The following is a 19,552-nucleotide window of genomic DNA, read 5'->3' on the forward strand; positions in this document are numbered from 1 at the left end:
TTCCTCGTTTTTTCATGCACACATTCAACAAATACTCAATGAATGCTTACTCTATGTTTCTCTCTTCAGCATTCACTGGTTGCAAGCAACAGAGACCAGGGCTGGCTAACTGTTGGCCGGGCAGCCCTTAGAAGAATGCTGCAGAACCACAGCCTTGATGGGTTGTGGGAGGAGCAGGCGTAGGAGGGAAGACTGCCATCCGTTGGCGGCATCTCTAGGAACCATGGGGACCTTCCTGTAGCAGGCCCTGTGAACTCAGCCACTGCTCTACTGCCATCGTCCTTTCCTTGTCGCACCAAGATCCAAAGCCCTGATAGGGCGTTCAGGCTGGCTGTCATACACTTGCCCACTACCATAGCAGGTTTATGAGAGAAAGGACATAGCCCTTTGGCTTTCTCACTGGTAGGTCAGCCCCTGAATTTGTTTATCCACCAAGAATCCATGCAAAGGGGGAGTGGTTATTTTCTGGGGAAGGTTTTCTGTGTTAGTAGGGCTTCCCACAGCACACAGAGTTTCCCAGGTGGCGATAGTGGTAAAGAACCTGTCTGTCAGCGCAGGAGAGGCAAGAGGTGTGAGTTCGATCTCTGTGTCGGGAAGATCCCCTGGTGGAGGGCATAACAACCCACTGCAGTATTCTTGCCTGGAGAATCCTATGGACAGAGAAGCCTGGTGGCTACAGTCCATACCATTGCAGAGTTGGACACGACTAAAGTGGCTTAGCGCACACACACACAGAGGGTAAAGAAATAGTGAGTAACCGCTAGTTATCTACCACTCATTACAAGCTTCAGATCCTACAGGTCAGGCTAGAACTTCTGTAGCTTTCCTGGCAATGGTGTGGGTAATCCCAGGCACATACTCCCATGTTCTTCTTTCCAAATTTGGCTCTTGACTGTGCACACAGCTTCCCAGCCAAGGCCTGAAGGGTCTTCATTTATGCAATGAGCATATAAATCCTTGCTTTGGTACTTCCCACCATTGAGTTGAACGTAAAGCAAGTCTATGCCCGTTGAAAGTCTTTCAGAGTCAAAGCTCTTTATTATCGTGGATCCCCTGAACTGAGAGGCTGAAAATCCCTGACCAAGGTGGGACTCATTTCAAAGGTAACAAGGGCTTTCACTTAGCAGACTGGAGGAATGAGAAGTTGCCTAGGAGAGAGAAGGACACAGAGGGTTCACCTGAGGACTCTTCAGAAAGGCACCAGGGCACTGTCTGTCTCTAATCCAAGTCCCTGGACTTATCTCTGAGTTCAGCAAAACACTAGAAGCAGGCTGTCCATAGAAGCGAAAGTTCTAGAATTCATGGGGGTCTGAGAAGTCCTCCTGTAGGACTCAAAGAGTGGATTGTTGTCCCATTATCACCACGATCCCCCATGCAACTTTTGCATCCATAGGATTTACAAGCAACAGTCACAAGAGATAGTGAACAGCTAGGGGATGTGTCCATGGCGCACATGGGGTCCTTTGGACATTCCTGGAGGTCCTTGAGTTGGAAGGGTTATTTCACTAGGTGCTTTGGGAGAACTTAGTTTTTATGAATAACATTTACTGAGTTTGTACCATGTGCCAGGTATTTTCTCCCAGTATCTCCTCCATGATTCTTTTTCTCATTTTCCTGTTTCAACTTCTTTTACACTCTACTCTGAACTTGTATTTATCCATCCATTCATCTATCTGTTTTCTCAGCAAAAAGCAAACATTTAGTGGTGACATACCCTAGTTGATTAGCTGCTGCCCATCAGCAGAAGCTTAAGCTGTGTTTCTAGTTTTTACTGTTATAAATAATAATGTAATGAACATCTTTGTGCATGCCTTGGAAAGTATTTGTGGTCCATTTATAGCGGATTTATACTAGGTTCTTTGGCAATACATGTTAAATTTTTAAAGTAATTTTCTTTATTTCCGTCTGTTCTGGGTCTGTACTGCTGCTCCAGCTTTTCTCTAGCTGCAGGGAGCAGGGGCCCTTCTCCAGCTGTGCTACTCGGGCTGCTCACCGTGGAGGTTTCTCTTGTGAAGCACAGGCTCTGGGGTGCGTGGCTTCAGTAGCTGGGGTGCGTGGGCTCAGTTTCTCCAGGGCATGTGGGGGTCTTCCCAGACCAGGGATTGAATCTGTGTCCCCTGCATTGGCAGGCAGATTCCTTACCAGTGAGCCACCAAGGAAGCCCAATATTGGTTACATTTTTAATGAGTGTGTCTTGAGTTCCCAGGCTTGGTAAACTGTGCTTTTTTTTTTTCTGCCTTTGTAGCCGCTATAATTCATTCCCCTCAAGTAGCCACTTAGTAGACATTGGAAGATGAATGGATCGATGGATAAAACTAATGAGCCACCTGTGGAGTCAAAGCGTGAGCCTCTAGGGAACTCCAGCTTGATTCCTACACATGAACTGATTTCTCCCTCTGATCTAGCCCGAGCTCTGGTAGCCTCCTCTCAAAGTCCGAGGATTTGGGGGATTTTCAAAGCTTTGGGGTTTGCTCCGCTTTCTGCACATCCATGTCTCCAGCTTCATCAACAACCTGGGAGTTAGGAAGGGGAGCACCAAGAGGGATACACGAAGTGTCAGCCATGGGCTGTGGGCCAGAGCTGCGTTCTTCCTTTCTGCCTCTGAACATGTAGGAACAGAGCTCATGCATCTTCAGTTGATGGCTCCCACTGAGCCCAAAGCTGCTGTACTCAACCGCACCCCATGTAGTCACCTGCTGGGCACTCTCACACCTCTGGCCTCTCCTTGGGCTGCTCCCTCTGCTTGTAAACCCCTTCCCCTGCTCAGGCAAGCATTCAAAAGCCACTGTCTAAAAGGGTCCCATGAACTTCCTGCGAGGCAGAATCAATCGATCCAGCATCCTGCCCCCATGCGCCTTGCACACCTCTACCGCAGCTCTCCCCACGTTATCCTGACAGTTCCACTAAGCAGGGGCTACGCCTTCTACAGAGATGGCAAACAGATTGTACGTCAGTGTGCCATCTCTGATCAATTAGTCATGGCTGCCTAGAGTGTTCTGTTTAGAGTAGATCAGACCAATACAATTGTTAGGGGAAGCACACTAATTTAAAATTTTTTAGCAAGTACATTCAAAAATGAATAGGTGAAATTAATTTCAGAAGCGTGTTTCAGGGAATTCCCTGGTGGCTCAATGGCTAGGACTTGGCACTTTCATGGCTGTGGCCTAGGTTCAAATCCCTGGTTGGGGGATTAAGATCCTGCAAGCTACGTGGTATGACCCCAAAAAAAGTATTTCATTTAAGCCATGTTTGCTAAGTTGCTTCAGTTGTGTGTGACCCCATGGACTGTAGCCTGCCAGGCTCCTCTGTCTATGGGATTCTCCAGCAAAGAATAGTGGAGTGGGTCGCACTTCCTTCTCCAGGGGATCTTCCCAACCCAGGGATCGAACCCAGGTCTCTTATGTTCCCTGCATTGTCAGGTGGGTTCTTTACCACTAGTGCCACCTGGGAAGCCTCATTTAACCCAATGTATCCAAATATTATCTCTTCAACATACAATCAGTATAAAAATTATTAATGAGATGTTTTGTATTGTATTTGCCAGACTGAGACTTCAAAATTCCACGTGAAGATTATTCTTACACCAGAGGCTGTTTTCATGAGAAATACTTGCTGTTTATTTAGAGTTCATGAAAGTTATAGCTGAAGTAGATTTGCATTTCTGAGTTGTTCCAGACATATGTAAAATTTTCCAACAACTGGGTGATGCATTGTTAAAAATAAATTAATAAAAAATTCTGTTTTTTCGTGGCAGCAGCTGCATTCGCAGAGGATGAGATGGTTGGATGGCATCACTGATTCAATGGACATGAACCTGGGCAAACTCCGGAAGATGATGAGGGTCAGAGAAGCCTGGCATGACGCAGCACACGAGGCCGCAAAGAGTCGGACACAGCTTAGCGACTGAACAACAGCTGCGTTCAGATGCCCAGTAGCCACGTGTGGACAGTAAGTGACTGCAGTCTCAGCAGATCCAAAGGGAATCTGAAGCTATGGACGGCTGCGATCGGCTGGCAACACTTACTGTGGAGGCGTAACTGGGGAGCAGAGACCACTGGGCCTGATATTTGTCCTTCCTGGCTTATTTATCTCTTTACCCCCAGCTCCTGTTGTGAGAGAATGGCCTCATGGTTATCTCAGTGATTTGGGATGTGCTGAGAGCTGGCACACTCTGAGTTTTCTTACCTAGAAAAACGGTGATAGGGAGTCCTCGCAGTTTTCTAAGAAGGGGAATGATAGCACCAGATTAGCACACGGCAGCTGGCTCTGGCATTGGCCAGAGAGCAGCGCGGAGGACACAGGCCAGGACTGGGCAGGGAGGCAGCATGGGGCCGCTAACTTAGAGCCAGACGAGTTGGTTACAGGCACAGTCGAGACGCTCTGGCTCCTTCTGCTCCTGGAAGGAAGGTCTCAAGAAACAGGTGGTGGTTCCAGCCCTGGGGCAGGGCTTCCCTCCCTCCGGGGAGGGGCCGTATTCTTGCTGGCTTTTATTGCTGTGTATTGCTATTACATGCATTGACCTCACTCTGAAGAAGGAGCTAGAATACACGTGAAGTTGTGGAAGGGACCGAGCCCTGGGGGAAGAAGTTCTCCAAGCTCAGTTGAGTGGTCATGTGACCCTAGTTCAAGTGACCCCGCCTTCCTGAGGCTGAGTTTTCTCACAGGAGGACTGTTAAGATGCCCATGCAGGAGAGAAGCTTGGGAGTGAGGGGATATATGCATAAACATAGCTGGTTGACTTTGGTGTACAGCAGAGGGGACCCAGCATCATAAAGCAACTGTACTAAAAAAAATAAGATGCTCCTGTAGTGCTCTGTGTGCGTGTCTGGTGGGGTTGGGTGTGTGGGGGGGGCGGGTGGTGGTGACGCAATAACCCACGTGCTTGTAAGCCGAGTCTTCAGGGGTCTAGCATGTAGCCACAGTAAGGGTGTAAGCAATGGTAGTTGTTGCTCTATTATTATTCCCATACAAAAAGCTACAATTCGTTTTCAGTGCCAGAACTGAGGCGAGAAAAGGTGAAACAGGCTGGAGACCGCCCACTTCACCCCAGAATGGGAAGGACGCCTTTTGCGACAGCACCCCTGGAAGACTTACCCCACCAGAGTGAGCAGATGGCAAGGCCTAACAGAACTGTTCTGACCATGGATGCTGAAGTCAGTTTGCTCGATTATATCTGGGCTCCACTAGCTGTGCCTCAGTTTCTGTGTCTCAGTTCCCATCCATTAAGCGGGGATCATAATCATTTCTTCCTGTTGAGAGTGCTGTTTGTTTTGGTATCATTTTTATCGCTCCTTAACAGCTTTGTTAAGGAGTTAAACAGCCTTGTTTTAACAGCCTCGTTTCTCAATCCTGAACTGATTGGGAACTGACTGGTACAGGATTGAGAAAGGCATATGACAAGGCATGTTGTCACCCTGTTTATTTCACTTCTATGAGCACATCATGTGAAACACTGGGCTGGAGGCATTACAAACTGGAATCAAGATTGCCAGGAGAAATATCAACAACCTCAGATACGAGGATGACACCACTCTAATGACAGAAACTGGAGGGCGACCAAAGGGCCTCTTGATGAGGGTGAAGGAGAAGAGCGAAAAAGCCAATTTAAAACTCAATATTAAAAAAACCTAAGATCATGGCATCCAGTCCCGTCACTTCACGGCAAATGAAAGGGGAAGAGGTGGAACCAGTGGCAGGTTTCCTCTTCTTGGGTTCTAAAGTCACTGCGGATGATTTATGCAGACGACTGCAGCCATGAAATCAGAAGACAGTTGTTTCTTGGCAGGAAAGCTATGACAAACCTAGACAGTGTGTTAAAAAGCAGACATCACTTTGCTGACAAAGGTCCATATAGTCAAGGCTGTGGTCTCATCAATAGTCATGTACAGATGTGAGAGCTGGACAGTTAAGAAGGCAGAGCACCAAAGAATTGATGCTTTCAAACTGTGGTCCTGGAAGACCCCTTTTTTTTTCTTCTTTAAAGTATTTATTTATTTGCCTGTGCCAGGGCTTAGTTGCGGCATGTGGGATCTAGTCCCCTGACTAGGGATCAAACTTGGGCCTCCTGCGTTGGGAGAGTGGAGTATTAGCCACTGGACCACCAGGGAAGTCCCTGGAAGGCTCGTGAGAGTTTCTTGGAAAGCAAGGAGATCAAACCAGTCAATCTTAAAGGAAATCAACCATGAATACTCTTTGGAAGGACTGATGCTGAGGCTGAAGCTTCAGTGCTTTGGCCACCTGAGGTGAACAGCTAATTCGTTGGAAAAGACCCTGATGCTGGGAAAGACTGAAGGCAGAGGAGAAGAGGGTGACAGAGGTTGGATGTCATCACTGACTCATTGGGCATGAACTTGGGCAAACTCCAGGAGATGGTGAGGGACAGGGAAGCCTGGCACACTGCAGTCGATGGGATTGTGAAGAGTTGGACAAGACTTGGCGGTTGAACAAGACTTGGCCATTGAACAAGAGCAGTGGGCAGAAGTATGTAAAGACTGGCTCTCGTGTGGCCCAAACAAGCCCTGTTCTCTAGTCAGTGCAGTGGAGACAGTCAGAAGGACAAGGAGACTCAGGTCCACTCCATTTGGTCAAAGAGATCGATTGGGTCCCTTGCTGGTTCTGCCAGGCTCTTCAATACAGGGAGGAGGTCCATTTAAGGCACAGTGAGGGGTTGCTGGCTTCTCGGAGCAGCCGTGCCCACTGTGTTCTCAGGTGCTCGTGACAGACGGGGGTGAGCGGACAAGGTGAGCTGCAAGCACACATCTGGAGGCCGAATCCCCTTGGCAATGACAATCTCATCTGTTGGCATCACTGAAGGTTTAGATCAGTGCTTCCCCAGTTGCCACAGGCTGGCTGCATCAGAATCACCCGGGGAGGCTGTTTCTGTTTTCGATTTTTTAATTGAAGGATAAATGCTTTACAATACTGGATTGATTTCTGCCACGCACCAACATGAATCAATCATAGGCACACATATGTCCCCTCCCTCTTGAACCTCCCTCCCACCTCCCACCCCTTCCCACCCCTCTAGGTTGTTACAGAGCCCTGGTTTGAGCTCCCTGAGTCACACAGCAAATTCCCACTGGTGTCTACTTTGTACATGGCAGCGTATATGTTTCAAAGCTACTCTCTCCATTCGCCCCACCCTCCCCTTTCCCCACTGCGTCCACAAGTCTGCTCTCTACGTCTCTGTCTCTACTGCTGCCTTGCAAATAGGCTCATCAGTACCATCATGCTAGATTCCATATGTATGCATTAATATATCGTACTTGTTTTTCTCTTTCTGACGTACTTCACTCTGTATAATAGGCTCTAGGTTCATCCACTTCATTAGAACTGAGTCAAATGAATCCCTTTTTACGGCTGAGTAATATTCCATTGTATATACGTACCACAGCCTCTATATCCATTCATCTGCTGATGGACATCTAGGGTGTTCCCATGTTCTAGCTTTTGTAAATAGTGCTGCAGTGAACATTGGGGTACATGCGTCTTTTTCAATTTTGGTTTCCTCAGGGTATACACCTGGGGAGGTTTTTAAAAAGCACAGATTCCCAGGCCCTGTTCCTGACCCACTGAACCTGGATCTCCAGGTATACACTTTCTCAATAAAATGTGTATGTTAAATGTCTCCCTGGAGGGCTTACAATGCACAGGCATGCTTAGAAACCACTGGTTTTCAGCTCTAAAGTGGGAGTTGGAACAAGAATTAATACTGCCAACAGAACAAACCTGAGGATGTGATTAGAAAAAAAAGACTGGCTCCCTCAAATTCTCAGCTATTAATATAGTAACAGATGCACGCGTCTGCCCTTGGGATTAATTAATGGTGAACAGTGCGGTAAGGCACACCGCTGCGTGACCAGGATCGGTGGCCTTGAGTCCTTGCCAGCATCACAACTTTTCTTTCTTCAGGCCCCAGCTCGAATCCTATTCACGAAGCCCTGTTTAACTGCATCCTTAGAGAGGAAAGTAGAGGGCAGATAACAAACATCAGGTAAGTGTTAAGACCAGCCCAACTAAGAAACTCTACTTCCAGAGAAATACTAGCTTGAGTGCACCAGGAAAAGCACTGTTTGTGAGTTTTAAAAAAAGTGGAAACAGTTGTCCATCAATGGGTAAACAGATAAGCAACCTGCTATTTATCCAGTAAGCACTACATGACAGTTAAAATTAGTTTGAGACTTCTCCATGTCTCAAAAAAAGCAAGTTGCAGAAAGATATCCATTACATGCTATTATTTGGATAAGCTCTAAAAACACAAAACAACTTCAAATATAATTTGTGTGCATATCCATATGTAAAAAAGGTATTAAACTTGCATGGAACTTATTATACATGCCATTTTCACATTACTTCTGGGAGGGAAGGGACAAAGCCCTGGAAAAAGACTGGAAACAACAAGGGCAAATGTCAACATCTATTAAACCTCAGTGGTAGATCACTGGGTATCCTATTGTCTTTTTTGATAATTTTAAGTATGTCTGAAATATTATATAATAAAAATAAAGCAAGCTGATATTTCAGAGAAATCAAAGATGCAGTGGTCCACATAGATTGGGAAAGATGGGAATGAGTCCTGAAAGATTTGGGGTTCAGTGGGAGGTACATTTTCAAAAGTTGTAAGGAAAAAAGAATGACCTTGTTTGTTTTTCTGAGGCTCAAATCTTTGTCTTTTTTAAAAAGGACAATATAAGGTGATTTTAAAGAATATTTATTGAATTTGTTACAACATTTGTTCTATTTTATGTTTTGGGGGTTTTTTTTGGCCACAAGACATGTGGGATTTTGGCTCCCTAACCAGGGATCAAACTGGACTTCCTGCACTGAAAGGCAAAGTCTTAACCACTGGACCCCCGGGGAAGTCCCATCAAGTCTTGTCTTTGGATAGAGGCATTTAACCCATTTATACTTTCTTCATTCAGAGCTGATGTACTTGGTCTTGCTTCTGTAATCAAAAAAGTTCCCCCTTATCAGAGGCAGTTAGATGAGGGATGGGAGGCAGTTAGATGAGTGATGGGTCAATTTCACAAACACACATTTGTTTTGCGACTTCATGGTCACAAACTAAACCCATGCACGTGAAGTGTCAACAGATTTGGGGGCAGCAAGTGGCCCTTGTTTGGATGATGAAGGCTGTGTTCATGCCAAGCTTTTCAACCAGATCAATCTAAAATGTAAGTGGCATTTAAAATGAACAGTCTCCATCGTCAAGTGGATGCTTTCTTGCTGCTTATCGTCTCATCATCAAACATGTTGCTAAAGGACATTTCACTGGAAGATGCAGGGGGCGTGGCCGAAAGGACACAGATCCCCAGACAGACACAGCACAGTTCCATATGTAGTTTGCCATAGCTGGCCACTCATTCCTGCTGAGTGGGTGCTCAACTCAACCCTATCCAGATGGCACACTGAGAGCTGCTCATCCTGGGTCCGAGTCACCTCTTTCATACTTACTAGCATTGGATGGGTTAGTTCACCCCTCTGGACTTCAGCCCCTGCTCAGAGAACTGGGACACTCATATCTACTTGCCAGAGCTGCTGGCAAATTGAAAGAAGTAGCTTATCTACATCCCGGACATGTGGAGGGCCTGTGGTGGACTTTATTTTTTATTGTATTTTCTCTTTCCCATCTCTGGGGAGCTGACATGATCTCATTTCACCCTCCCAGGAAGGTAGGCAAGAAGTGAGTCCCCCAGAAGGGCTGATGCTGGCCTTGAGACAGGTTCATCAGACTGGCCTCCAGGCTGTTATTGTCTGTGGTTTCCTGATCATTCCATCAACAGCTTCATCAGAGAAGGCAGGGGGATTCAGCTGTGAGGCAGCGGGGAAGAAGTGGACGGAGGAAGGACCCTCTCCCTGCCCTGCCGGCATCCATCTGGGGAGCGTCCTGCCAGCCTCCCGGCGGCGGCCAGTGATCCTTCCGAGCTGGCATCAGCAGAGGGGGCAGCATGCTGAGGCCTGGCGGTGCTGGCTCCGCGCTCCTTGTGCCCTGGCCCCCATACACCATTTGTCGAGCAGCAGAACAGAATTTCCTCATAAATAAACAAGATCTTGGGTTTCACGTTGGGGAGGCGATGACAGAAGAGAGCCTGGGGCTCTCACCGTTATCTGCACCCGGGCCTGCCAGCTCCTCGCCGCCTGGAAGGGCCGAGAGGAGAGAGGAAGGAGAGCCCGGCCAAGAGCACATTTTTCGCTCGTAGAGTCACTGCCTGGCGGCCCGCCGCTGCTCCTCGCATTTCCCGCGACGTCCCTCACACTGGCCACCAGGGACTCTGGGCTCAGCAAATGGAAGCACCTGAACTTGGTTAGCAGGGAGGTGGGTGGAGGGGGTGGCTGGAGCCCAGGGGAGGTGTCAGGTCTGGAGCAGAGGGGTTTAGCAGTTTCAGACCTAGACCACCTGAACTGTCCCCAGGGAATTCTCAGCTCAGCCCCACTTGGCCTGAAACAGGGGCAGATCTTGACTTGTTCCATCCAGGCACAAGCCCAGGGCTGGCTGAAGAGGGAACCAAGAGCCATCCCACCTCATCTAGTCGCAGTGCGTTCTGTACCCACGTCTGATGAAGATCAGATCCCAAGAAGAAAATGGTCACCTTCCAGCCTGGGGAGAATGGAAGCAATGAGTATACAGCAAAAAGAAGGGATGACTTACGGCCACACGGGTGAATCATCCACACACAGTGTTGATCGAAGGAAGCCAGACACAAAAGAACATATACCACATGATTCCGCTGGCATAACATTCAGAAACAGAAGTCGTCTATGGTGATCAAAGTCAGAATCATGGCTACCTCTTGGCGGGGGCATTGACTTAGCAGGGGCATGAGGGAGCTGGCTGGGTGCTGGCAAGCTCCTGTCTCTTGATCTGGGTGGAGATCAGTTGGTGTCTTCTTTAGGAAAAGATCCTAAGCTGTATTCCTGGGATGATTATGCTTTTCTACTTTACCTTGTATAGGTAATCCCTCAACGAAAAGGTTGTTTGTTTGTTTTAAAGGATCCTAAAAAGAATGAAAGCAAATCAGATCACCTCCTTCTGTGATTAAAACCTGAACACCAACTACCTACTGCATCTCCAACCTCTCAGGTTAATGTCACTCTCTCAGAGAGGCCATCCCTGGCCACTTATTTAAAATTGTTCACCCCTAATGACTCATGACATCGTCTTTTAAAATTGTTACCCTAGCAGTTATCATCATCCTGTGTGGTCTCATTCATGTATTTATTTGTGTTTTGTCAGTCTGCCTCCACTCGGGTTTAAACTCCTCCATTTTTCCTCTTCAACCAGGCTCCTCATTTCCTGAATGCAGGAGTTGAAGCAGGCATTTGGTGTTTGCCTTCCCAGTATTCAATCCCCTTTCTCATTTAACTTGATGTTCCACCTTTCCCCAGTTCTCAACCCATGTGGTCTGGGTGGAGTTTCTAATGAAGACTTTAAATCGTTCCTGTTGTACTTGAACCTGATTGAATGTGGGGTCTAGCTGCTGCCAGCAACGCTGCTGTGTGGAGGCAGGAAGAACTGATAGATGCGGAGAGACTAGGTCTTGGCCTAGATCAGGCTATACTTGAAGCCAGAACCCTACCCGACTTTCAGCTACGAGAGTCATTCGATTCCCATTTCCTTAAGCTAGTCCGTCTGGGTTTTCTTGCAACTAAATGAAGGTCTGTGCCAAGTCCTGTGCTGGCGATAAAGGGATGGAGTCCTGCCCAGTCTCTAGGGGGCAGTGAGCACTGTGTCCACATGCGAAGATCAGATCACGGACAGAAAACAACACACCTTCCCAACAGTGGGAGAGTACTAAGTCGCTCAAAAGACTCACTGAGCAAATAAGCAAATGGGTGGATGGATGGATGAGTGGGTGGGTGGACAGATGGGGGGATGTGTGAATGGGTGGATGGCTGGATGGGTGGCGGGTGGATGGATGGGTGGGTGAGTGGATAGACGGGTGGGTCGGTGGGAAAATGGGTGAATAGGCAGATGAGAGGATAGACGGGTCTATTTCTCTTGTAGAGAATGCTCATCATTACGAGGCCATGGAAGCAGAAAAGAACTTTAGAGCCCAGGTGGGTGGGAGAGGCCACTGGAGCGCTCCGCAGACAACGTGGGGATTGGATCAGGTACACAGGGAAAAACCAAGAACTAGTCTTTCTTGACACTTTCACATATTTAAAGCTTACATAGCTCCATGAGGTTGGCAGAATCATCTCCACTTTGAAGATGGAGAAACCGAGTCTCGGGAAGCTACAGTGTTTAGCTGAGATCACGTGGCCAGGAAGGGGCAGCCGGGGTGGAGACCCAGCTCCAGCCGAGGCCAGAGCTTCCCTGTGGGCTCTCCTCCAAGCCTGCGGCCCGGGACCCTGTGTCTGCAGTGTCAGAAAGTGAGCTGGGAGGAGAGCGGTCTCCGAGGCCCATCCTGGCGATGCTCAGGGCCCCCTGGGAGGCTCAGGCCGGATCCTCCCCACCGCTCGGAAACTCCTGTCAGCGGCCTGACAGCTGTGTTCCACTGGCCGGCCACAGCTGCCACTGAGGCCCTTGTTCCTGAGCTGAATGTTCCACCACTTTTTCCTGGCACCCTAGGCCTGACGGCCGCTCAGGAAAGCTACTGTACTTGTGAGAAAAGTGAGGTCAGTGCGCGTTTCCATCTACTCGGAGAAGGAAAACAAAAACAAATATTCCTGCTACTGAATGTGCTTTTTATTCAGCAGAATCCATCCCCAGAAGGCTTAATTTACAGTTCACCCATGTGTCCCAGAGCATATTTACCAGGGGACATCGTGGGGAATCCTGGAGGGGCCCTGGCTGCATCCTGGCAGAGGCACCAAAAGCCAGACTGAAACAGCGAGAAGAGCTCAGGCTCCCAGACAGCGGGGTCAAGGCTTGGGGGCGCATGAAGAGCAGTGAGGCGCAGGCTCCCAGACAGCGGGGTCAAGGCTTGGGGGCGCATGCAGAGCAGTGAGGGGAGGTGGCCACTTGCACTTCCTGCTTTGCACATGCTGTTCTGCTGTCTGCAGTGCCCTTCCATTGTCCAGTCCAGCAAACTCCTATTCACTCTCCAAAGCCCAGCTCCAATCTTCCCCGAAGGCTCTAGGCAGAGATGGCCCTACCTTCTTGGAACTCACTGAGCCCCTGTGTCCATTCATCTTGGGACAGGCCAGCTGGTATGCCCTAGTTTAGCCAGAGACCCTTCACAGGCAAAGACCATGGCAATATATCTCTGAAAGCCCGACCCAGGGCACAGCACTTAGTGAGTGATGAGTGAGAGAGCAAGCTGGGTGGTGAACAATGGGGCTACAGAGGGGGGCCCTGCAGGAAGGTGGACTGAGCAGCAAGCAGTCTCTCAGAGCTAGGGATGAGGCTCGTGTAACTTTGGGGACCAGGTTCAGGAGGTACGTTTTATGGTGGGAAAAAAGGCATGGCTGAGATGGGGTGGGGACCACTGAAAGTCACCCCCCTGAGGCTACTTAATTTCAAATCCAGGCATGGACATGAGACCCCGCAGGGGCTGCCTGGTTACGCTCATTCTTACCTCGGGCTCCATTCTCAGATGCACCACAACCCACTCAGGGCTCCTGCCTCTGCCTCCCCGTGTCCGCTACCCCTCCTCCTCACCCCCCAGGAGATCAGTGTTCTGCTTGCTAGCACTTTCTGGGCACAGCTCTGGGTGCCATTGTCTCTTCCCTGCCGAGCCTCAGTCGTCTCATCTCTGAAGGGAAGATTGCTATCTCTGCCTCAACTGGGTCAAAAATGAGGTTTCATAGGGAGCACTTGGCAGGGTGCCAGGCAGAGGACACGTTCGGTTAAGAAACCTTCCTTCTATAGACTCTGTCTGGTCTTTTCCTCCTCTGTCTGTGAAGTCCGTCCCCTCCCCCGTGAGCCCATCCCCATCCCAGGCAAAAGTCTGTCCAACCCTGGCGTCTCGGTGGCCATGAAGCAGGCCTGTCCCCAGCGAGTGTGTCCATAGCAGCCTTGTGACCCTCGTGATGTATGGTTTGGGTCAGGTGGGTGTCAAGTTGGCGGCCTGCCCCATTCCCTTCCAGATGAGAAGGGCTGGGAAAACTGACTTCATTTATTTTCATACATAGGAGACAAAGAGAGAGAGAGGAGGGGGTGGGGGTGCTGGGAGAGCAGAGAGGGGTATTGGGAGCCCCAGGCCCGTCTCCTGGCTCCGGTCTGGCTCTGGGCCCAGTGACCAGAGAGAATCACAGGACCGATAAAACCCGCCTACAGACCCGCGCCACGGCTGGAGGGGCCGGCAAGGGCGTCTGCAGCCACCCGGCTGCTCGTGGTGGACGAAGCTCACTCATCCTCTTCCTCTGCCTCCCCAGCGAGTTTCATCTCTGGAGGCTGGGGCAGTGCTGCCTATAAATTATTCTCCTTCACAGACAGCGCGTTTTTCTTTATGAATCATGCAGGATCCGCCTCCGGCCTCAGTGTGTGTGAAACAACAAATCAGGAGAAATTTGACTTGACCCAAGCAGGGAAATTTCCATCCATCACAAGAGGAAAATGTTGGTGCAGCAGGGAGAGGCCCCGGGCTGGGGACAGCCCGAGGGGGCGGGGACAGGGCAGGGGGCCCAATGCGGGCTCTCGGAGGCTCCAGGGTGGGTGGGAGACACCCACGGGCTCCGGCAGCATCAGCTCCGGAGCAGCCATCAGCCGCCTGTCTCTCCCGGGGCACTGCCCCGGCCTCTTGGTGGATTCCTCTGGGGACCTTGCCAGCCCCCTGGATGAAAGGCCCCCTCGCGGCCTCGCTCTTCCTGCCCCACCACAGGGAGCTCCCGGGCAGCCCGTTTCTTTCCTCCTCTTTGTGCACACTGTCCCACAGCCTCAAACATAAGACCTCCCTTCTAAAGCCTGACTCCTGGGCACAGCCATGGGGCTCTTTCCCAGGCCCCCAGGGGAACGGCTCATGCTTGGCTGGGAGCATCACCCTCTGGAGTCATTTTCTATGTTTCTGTGCCCCTGAGCTCACCCACCCCTGGGCTTCCCTGGTGGCTCAGACAGTAAAGAATCCGCCTGCAATGCGGAAGACCTGGGTTTGATCCGTGAGTTGGCAAGATCCCCTGGAGGAGGGCATGGCAACCCACTCCAGTATTCTTGTCTGGAGAATCCCACGGACAGAGGAGCCTGGCGGGCTACAGTCCATGGGATTGCAAAGAGTCGGACACGACTGAGGGACTAAGCGCTGAGCCCACCCCAGGCTGACTGTTCCACACAGGCCAGGCCAGGCTCTTGTAGATGCCTGTATCACCACGTGCCGACTCTGCGGGGGCAGGAATCTTGCTTTACAACCCGTGCTCAGCACACAGCAGGTGCTCACATTTCTCACTGGAGAAGTCCCTTGCTGCCTTGAATGGGGGTTGGCAGATGCTCAGTGGTCTCCTGTCGGCTCAGGACCTGAAAGCTTGTTGCAGCTTATGGACAGAAGATGGGATGTCAGGGCTTGAACACTGGTTCCCTCTGCTGATTGGACTTTCTGGCTCTGACTGCCTGCTCCAGGCCAGAAATCCAGCTTAGCTATAATGTTCAGCTTCAACTTACAGGCTGGCCCATTGTCTGAATCCAGACTGCCCCCTGGGTGAATGCCCCACACTTGGGCCCCTAGTCAACTGGGCTACAGCACTCTGCAGATCAATGGACAGGCTCTCCATGAATGCAGCTTTGGGGTGCTCCTGAACTTCTAAAGTCAGACATACAATAGTCACCACCCCTCCCGTACACACACCTGACCCCTCCATCTACCCACCTCTCTCCCTTTCCACAAAAAGTTCCCTCTTGACTTGAGGGCAGAACATTGTCTGAAGAGGGGAGGGGATAGTATGGAAATCAGGCACTGGAGAAATGGGATGAGGGTGGCTCGGAGGAGTTGCTCCATCGGCTTCTGAGGCTGGGAGACTCTAAACACGTCTTTCATCAGAGGCTGCAGTATAAACGGCATGTCCAGAGACCTGGATTCTGGTCCCAGCGTTGCCATCAACTTGCTGTGTGACCTAGAAGAGGTCTTCTTCCCTCTCTGAGTCTCTATTTTTGTGTTTTTGAAAAACACTAGCTGTAGTTACTAATTATTGGTAGATGATTTTATGCCAGCCATTGGCAGAGCTCTGTTAGTCCTCTCAACAGCACTGAATTCATTATAGGAAACGTTGCTACTCCCTCTCTTCAGCTGTGGAACTCAGCACACAAGGTGACTTACTCGAGATCACACACTGACAAGACATAGGGGCCGAATGTGGTGCCTGACGCACAGCATGCCATGCCATGTGGAGGGGGCTGGAGAACGTCACCCCATGACCACCCATCTCTGACCTGCTTGTCAACCATTTCTAGGCCTCCTCCAGGGAGCCACCCAGGCCTTGTTGAGTGGCTTCGAGGCCCCTCTTCCCCGTTCTTGCAGAGGCTCTGTGCTGACCTCCACCCCATCTCCACTGGGTCCACCATCTCCTGGTGACCTGTCTTCCTGCTGGAGCCAGCAGGGGACAGCACTGGTGCTAGGGGATGTAGTGTTTTCCAAGAGAATCCATCCTATGGAATGGGGTGGGCTAGATCTCAAGGATGCGGGAGGAGGGAGCTAAGAATGGCTTACCTTCAAGTTGAAGAGAGCAAGATGTAGTTGAGGTTGAAGAGAGGGAGCAAGGTAAAGGGACTCAGCAGCTGTGCCTCCCTCTGAGGACCTTGATCAGGGCCCACCCTCACTCTTCCACCTCTGGTCCATCAGTAGCACTCCGTGAGAATCAATTTTAAATACTCCTTTCCTCTGCACTTCAAAATTATCTTCAGTAATGATTATATAATAATCCAGTTCAGTTCAGTCGCTCAGTCGTGTCCAACTTTGTGACCCCATGAATCGCAGCACGCCAGGCCTCCCTGTCCATCATCAACTTCCGGAGTTCACTCAGACTCACATCCATCAGGTCAGTGATGCCATCCACCGATCTCATCCTCTGCCGTCCCCTTCTCCTCCTGCCCCCAATCCCTCCCAGCATCAGAGTCTTTTCCAATGAGTCAACCCTTCACATGAGATGGCCAAAGTACTGGAGTTTCAGCTTTAGCATCATTCCTTCCAAAGAAATCCCAGGGCTGATCTCCTTCAGAATGGACTGGTTGGATCTCCTTGCAGTCCAAGGGACTCTCAAGAGTCTTCTCCAACACCACAGTTCAAAAGCATCAATTCTTCGGCGCTCAGCCTTCTTCACAGTCCAACTCTCACATCCATACATGACCACAGGAAAAACCATAGCCTTGACTAGACGGACCTTTGTCGGCAAAGTAATGTCTCTGCTTTTCAATATGCTATCTAAGTTGGTCATAACTTTCTTTCCAAGCTGTTGTTTTAGTTCTGTTTTGATCACTAGCAAAAATAAATTTTGCTTTTAAAAGCAGTATATGAATTCCGTGACAAATTCTTGTGTGAATTAAAATTTCCACTTAGATAAAAAAATTTACATCTCACCATTTTCCCTCAGTTTCATGTTTTCACTGTTAAATTAATTTTTATCGGAATACAGCTGCTTTATAATGTTGTGTTCATTTCTGCTGTACAGCAAAGTGAATCAGCTATATATTTGCACATGCTGGTGATTTAGTCAGTAAGTCATGTCCGACTCTTGCAACACCATGAACTGTAGCCCGCTAGTCCCCTCTGTCCACGGGACTTCCCAGGCAAGAATACTGGAGTGAGTCGCTGTTTTCTTCTCCAGGGGATCTTCCCCACCCAGGGAACAACAAACCCCAGTCTGCAGCATGGCAGGCGGTCTCTTGCTTTGAGGGCATATTCTTTACTGACTGAGCTGCCAGCAAAGCCCATGTTTACAAATATTGGTGGCACTATTAGTAAAGAACTGCCTGCCAATGCAAAAGACCTAAGAGACGCAGGTTCGATCCCTGGGTTGGGAAGATCCCCAGAGAAGGGCGTGGCAACCCTCTCCAGTCCTGGAGGAACCCATGGACAGAGGAGCCCGGCAGGCTATAGTCCATGGGGTCACACAGAATTGGACAAGACTGACATGACTAATCGTGCACGCATGCCTGTTTTTTGGGATTCCTTCCCATCTAGGTCACTGCGGAGCATCAACTAGAGTCCCCTGGGCTACACAGTAGATTCCCATTAGTTATCTGTTTTATGGTGTAAAGCGCAAATGTATGGATACCAAGGGGAAAGTGGGGGTGAAAGGAATTGGGAGGCTGAGCTCTACATATGCACTGTGTACACACATTTACACTATTGATACTGTATATAGAATAGATAACTCATGTGTTAATTTCGGGCGCTAACTGGTCACTCAGGATGATAGAGTTGGAGCAGCTCATATTCTGTTTTTTCCCCTTTATAATTCATCTCTGCTCTCACTATTTAAACACAGGAATATACACTGTCATGGGGGATGGAGACATGGGTTGCTCCTGAAAGGAGTCTGAATGATTCTGAAAATTTAGGTCATAGTTTCACAATGAACCCATGTATATTAATAGCTACATCAGGGGTGTTCTCCAAACCAACGTCCCTTTAGTACACATTAAGTCACTTCAGTCGTGTCTGACTCTCTGCGACCCCGTGGACTGTAGCCCACCAGGCTCCTCTGTCCAAGGGATTCTCCAGGCAAGAATACTGGAGTGGGTTGCCATGCCCTCCTCCAGGGGATCTTCCCGACCCAAGGATAGAACCCATGTCTCCTGCCTGCATTGGCAGGCAGGTTCTTTACCACCTGAGAAGCCCATGGAGAACAGAGTGCAAATGAAAGGATTAGGGGTAAAAATGTGCTAGTGTGACGCTTACTTCATGTTTACTTATTGTTAAAACTCCACAGTGACTGAAACAATTGTTTGGAACTAACACAAACAAAATTTTCTGTTTTTGAGGGAGCAGCGTTTTATCAGGGACACTGTTGAGAATTGCCCACATGTGGTGATGATAAAAAGCAGATTGACTTGTCAATTTTATTACTGCTTTTCAATTCCCTAGAGCAAATGGACCCCCTTATTTTCTGCATCCTACTAGATGTCCTGAATCATTTTTGGTCTGCTGCTGCCTCAGCCAAAACTCTGAGTTTCCACACAGTCCCAGCACTAGGGGCCTTGTACCACGACCTTTACACTTCCCAAGAGAACTGACCAGATTTTTTGGGTCAAATGTCCCTCAGTTTGGGTTTGTTTGATATTTTCTCAAGATTGTAGTTAGGCTTGCATTTTTGGCAAGAACACCCAGGGATGATTTTGGAGTCATCTTATTACTGGTGATGTTGGTCTCATTCTCTCTTTTCTTCATTTTCTTTTCCCCTTATTTTATAATGGAGTGCAATTTATTAACAATGTTGTGTTAGTTTCAGGTGTACAAAAAAGTAATTCAGTAATACACATACAAGTATCTATTCTTTTTCAAATTTATTTGAAATTGCTAAGTAATTTGGAAAACTCAGCAGTGACCACAGGACTGGAAAAGGTCAGTTTTCATTCCAATCCCAAAGAAAGGCAATGCCAAAGAATGTTCCAACTACCACACAATTGAACTCATCTCACATGCTAGCAAAGTAATGCTCAAAATTCTCTAAGTGAGGCTTCAAC

Source organism: Capricornis sumatraensis, chromosome 18 (assembly GCF_032405125.1).
Source record: "Capricornis sumatraensis isolate serow.1 chromosome 18, serow.2, whole genome shotgun sequence".
Classification (NCBI taxonomy): domain Eukaryota; kingdom Metazoa; phylum Chordata; class Mammalia; order Artiodactyla; family Bovidae; genus Capricornis; species Capricornis sumatraensis.